Below are 5726 nucleotides of genomic sequence, written 5' to 3' on the forward strand. Positions count from 1 at the left end.
GCTTATTTTTGTTTTCACTTTGTTTTCTTTTATTACTATTTTTGTTTTCATTTTTTTGGTTTTCTTAATAACTTACTATTTTTGTTTCCAGAAATAAGTGCTGCCAAATACTGCATTCTGGCTTTTGAATAGAGTATGTGGCTGAGATTTGAAGAGACTTGTGATGCTGTAGCACTTGACTAGTCTTATATCCATCTTCTTTGTGCTTGGTTATAACCTTTAGCCAATGAATTCTTGACAGAAAATACGAGCCATTTGCAAGGGAAGTTTTGGTCCAACCATGAACCTGTGTCCACACTAGGAAGCCTCATGCTTGCGCTTAGCTTTCTGCTCTGTGTGTTCAAGCTCATCCAACTAGTAGAGATGGAGAGGAGGAAAATCTAAACGAGCAAACCTATGTCAGAGGTCTTACATGCTTCTCTGAAGGAACAACATCTTTTGCTCTCAATAAGTCAAGATCCATCTTTTGCCCCAAAAATAAATAAGTGCCTATGCACAGTCCTCTTTAAAAAATACAAAGGAGAAAGAAGAGAAAGGCTTCTTGCGCAGAGAGGTGAAACATCCAACTCCATCGGGGTATTGACCAGGCTCACTGGTAGTGGAGCAATGCATGTGTTCCTGTGTGACTCTGTCGGGGTATTGTCTAGGCCTGTTGGCAGTGGAGGAACACCAGAGATGAAAACTTATACTCTAAAAATCTTCAACTCGCGAGCTAAACTACCCTTGCCAGATTCAAAACACTGTGATCAAGATGAACTTTTGATTGTGTTTGTCTGACTTGGTAAAAGGTGAGCCATGTATATCCATGGGGTAAGTGGGGAAACTACAGTAACCGGCACAATAATTCAATACTCCCCAAAAGACCAAGGCCCTATTCTATCAATGAACCAAAGCAGGGAAGCTGGAGTTCTACTAGTGTGTTGCCAAGTGTTGTATCATCTACAACTACCCTCCAAAATTTTTCCTTGCATCCAATTTCGGAGCCTCCCTTAAGGGTTTTAGTTGATGGCTATGCATACTCAAGCTCACTCCGTGAGCTTGTATGAGTCTTCGCACTCACCTTGCTTGATCATTTCACTCAAGTTTTCGTGTTGATGTCAAATTCATGCTTGTGACAATGTTCTGGCTATACTCAAAATTTTCGCTTGGTGTGTACTTGTTGTGTTCGCTATGAAAGCATCTGTCACACTCACACACAGAGTCAAATTCACTATACGCAAGTGTCATCACGGTCGACCAACAACCAATCACAAGTGTCAAGATTTTTGCTTACACCATGAGTTATTCATGTTGAGTATGTGCATATGGATGGTTTGAGTCATCTCGTCGTAAAGTCACGTAAGTGTGTGTTTGCAAGATCACCTATGCATATTTCACTCGTTCACACACTTAGTCGCTTTGTTAAAGTTATGATGACCATATTTCCCTCTAACATCCGGACCATCACTCCGCTATTAACTCGACCAACTGTCACCTTGAACAACTCAAAAGCACCAAGCAAGTATTTTCAAGCTACACTGCTAGCAAGCAATTCAATCAACCTTCATGCTGGCCACCCAGAGAGTCAGACCCAACAACCACCCAAAGACTGACTCCCCTAAAAAATTGTGTAGAGGCTGCTAACCTTGCCTACTTTGCTGACTAAAGAAACTGTGTAGATAGGCTAGATGGACACCCAGTGACCGTCCTTGTATCACTCAGGAAATTGCGCAGTTTTTCCAGTTAGTCCTCCCGACAGTCGATCGACTGCTTATCCAAAAAATTGCATAGTTTTCATGAGTAGGCCCCCTACTGTCCAACAATCTGCTCAGCTCAGAAATTGTGCATAGATGATCAGCAAGCCAACCTCCTAGCCTTAGTGCAGTTTCTCTCACTAGCAGTTTCCAACAGCATACCACCAGTTCCCTCCAAGAATTGTGCAGTTTCTACTGTGAATCTCCCAATAGCTAACTACTTGTTCCCCTTGGGAATTCTGTAGTTTTTGCTGCTAGTGACCCAACAGCCAGCTGCCAGTTCCCTCCAGGAATTTTGTAGTTTCTGCTGCGAATATCCCAGTAGCTGACTACCTATTCTCCTTGGGAATTACATAATTTCTACTGCCAGTGACCCAAAAGATAGTTTCCAGTTCACTGCAAGAATTGCGAACTTTTGGCTACCAAGTTCCTGGCCAATTCCTCCAGAAAACAGCACAATTTCTACCTACTGATCCTCTGTGCAACTTGGCCTGTTCCTACAAAAAATTGCACAAATTTTGTTGTCAAGCCCTTGCTGCCCACTCATTCCGAAAAATGCGTAGATTCTGTCTACCTTGCCTTCCTGCAACCCAGACTGCCCCTCCCAAAATTTGCGCAATTTTCCCTTACAACCGAGGTAGACCTCATAGATAGCCACTGTTGACTTGGATTGCCCATCTTCATCACCCATTGACTCTTGCACAAATTTCACCAACAGTGCCTGAAGCCGTCATCTTGCCTCCTAACCTTGTTGCCTCTCTCAGTCACCTGCATCTGAAATGATCGTGTGTCATGGTAGACTAGGAGGTTTTTGGATTTGATGTCATCTTGTCATGAGTGACTACAGGTACAAGTACACTAATGAACATGGTGCAACAATGAATAGGATGAACGAAGGGAGCACATGCAGGAGGAAAAGTTCACCAATGGACGAATGAATGATTCATGCAATGATATGTGCTCGCGAATGAATGATCATGCAAACATGTGTTCGCAGATGGACGGACGTGGAAACATGTAAGATGTGCTCAGGGACAGATGAACAAACAAACATGCACCTTTCACAAACAAATGAGACTGTCAAGCATTCCACCATACAAGCAAGAAACAATGTACCAAACCAACATCAAGTGAACCAATGACCATCGAAGACTTTGTGCACTTTTCCATGCGGAGGTGAAACTATAACACACCATGAAGACATCCATCACCCAGCAACACTGCAACTCGACATGCACTCCAGCAGCAACACGAATGTACCAGTGCTGTCATGTCGATTCATGTCATGAGTCATGTCGTCCAAATATCTACTATGGGCCATGTTTTCAATCAATGTAATGTAACATGGAAGTCCAAGAGACCCACTTGTTGTACAAAGAGTCATGCAAAGTCGAAAATTCATGGAAGTCAAATAGTCATGACAGTAGTCGAATAACCACAAGGGTAAGTTTCACCCTTAGCTATAAATACCTCTTCATTTGTACATGCAAAGGAATTTTTCACCTCAGCTCTTCCCACATAGCCAAGAGAGTCTGTAATCGTTTCTTTGAGGAGTAAGCAGTCGCTCCAACGCCCCTCACACTGGGTTAGTGATGTATGGTGTAACGATGTATCTTGGAACTTTCACTTAATTTGGAAGCTTGCTAATAGGCTAGCATGTTTTCACACATGTATTATATCTGTTGTAAGACTGATATTTAACACTTGTAATGCATGTTGCTTTAACCTATGTTGAACACTTGAACTATTTCACTTGTTGTAATATGTAATCTATTAATGAAAATGTGTTATATATGTTGTTAACACTGTCTCACCCATGTAGACTACTCTCTCGAACATCAGACAGACCTTTCACATGGAACTTGCTATAAAAATCGTGGTACTCATGTAGACTAATCCGCTGAGTGTTATACGTCTTATCATCCCTTGTGTGTTGTGACTGCCGCATCTGTGTGGACTGTTCTGCCGGAAGTTGAACATGTCCTGTTGTGTTGTGTTTTCCTAGCAGAGTTGGGACTTCTCGCAACTGACTTGGGACTCACTCCCACCCTCTTCCTCTACAGTGAAATAACCATTGACACAAGTGACACTTACACTCATCAAGCACAGGAACCTCACTTCTCGGAAGATAAAGCAGACCACTTTCCTGTGCTGACAAGTAAGAGTTGAGGCAAATCTTTAAGATAATGGCAACCAATCCATCGTACCGGATGGGACTCCTACGCCAAACGGTGTGAGGTCTAGTTGGGACTTCATACTAGGGAGATCCCCTGATGTTGGCGGGTCCAGCACCGTCAACAAGTCGTAATCTAGAGAGGATCCCATCATTGGAATAATAACTCCATATACCCCAAGGAACCACACATGCAAAGAATAAATAAGTCATCCAGACAATAGAGGTACCTTCATGCACAAACTCATGAACTTTCAAACTTCAGGTACCTTCATCTATTTTATGGTCATTTTCATAAATTTCACATCTTTGGACATAAGGTTGTTGATTTTAAAAAGATTAAAGTTGAAAGAGATGAAAATTTTACCTACAATAAGTATCATACTTTTAAATCTCAAAAATCTTCTCTTAGAAATCGAAATGCCTTCTCTCTCCTAATGCGGGATGTTGAATGTTTCAAATGTAATCATTTTGGGCACAAGGCAAGTGAGTGCAGAAGTAAGTTTGAGTACCTATCTAGGTATCATAGCACTTAGGAGCCAACTTTTTGAAATGATAAGGAGAATTGGAAATGAAAATCGGGAAAGAGCATGGAATCTGGACTTGCTCTATCAACACATAATCAAGAAAATAGATGGTATGTGGATAATGTTTTTTTGAAGCATATGATTGGGGCTAAGAGCCAATTTTTGCTTCTAAAATAAAAGGACAGAGGGAACAATGTCACTTTCAGAAACAATGCCCCAACAAGAATTAAGGGTAAGGGCATAGTCAGTCTTGATGAAAATACTAAGGCCCAAAATGTGTTGTATGTAGAAGGTCTCAAGCACAACTTGCTTAGTGTAAGTTAGATGTGTGATAATGGCTATAATGTGACCTTTCGATCCAAGGACTGTGAGATATGAAATGAATAAAATGGAAAGATGGTGGGAAAAGTAGTCAGAACTCACAATAATGTATATGTGTTTGATGACTCCAAAGTAAGCTACTATTTGAGCAAGTTGATCCAAGCCCGATTATGGCACAAGAGACTTGGTCTTATGAATTTTGAAAATCTGATAAGAGTTAGCAAGATGGGAGATGTGAGAGGTTTTCCAAGATTGTCAAAGCCTAATAATTCAATCTTCAAGTCATATCAATTTGGCAAGTAGTCTAGGACTCATTTCAAGACAAAAGAGTTATATTCATCTAGACCACTGGAGCTAATTCACACAGATATTTGTGGCCCAACTAGAGAAAGAAGCCCAAGAGGAGAAAGGTATTTTATGTTGTAGATTATTGATGATTTTCTAGGGCCACTTGGATCATTCCCTTAAAGGAAAAATCATAAGTGTTTAAACATTTAAAAAAATTTAATGCTCAATTAGAAAATGAGAAAGATCTGAAGATCAAATGCTTAAGATTAGACAAAGGAGGAGAATACACTTTAAGAGAATTTGAATAATTCCGTGAAGAGCATGGCATAAGGATGCAATATTTTGTGGCTATAACTCCATAATAAATTGAAGTAGGTGAAAGAAAGAGCAGAACAATCAAGGAAATCACTAGAGCTATGATGGATGAAGCAGATGTACCTCACATCATCTGAGGAGAAGTAGCACAAGCAACAGTGCACCTATCAAACAGAACACAACTCAGACCTAATAGTGTTAAAACTCCCAACGATTTATGGAAGGGAAGAACTGCATTAGTTAAATAGTACAAGGTGTTTGGGAGAAAATGCTTTATCAAAAGGAATGACAAAGAAAAATAGAAAGTTTGATTCATGCACTAATGAGGGTATATTACTTTGGTACTCTGCTTGAAGTAAATGATACAAG

The sequence above is a fragment of the Pinus tabuliformis genome, chromosome X, assembly GCF_031772625.1.
Source record: "Pinus tabuliformis cultivar Carrire ecotype Pingquan chromosome X, CPIR1, whole genome shotgun sequence".
Lineage (NCBI taxonomy): Eukaryota > Viridiplantae > Streptophyta > Pinopsida > Pinales > Pinaceae > Pinus > Pinus tabuliformis.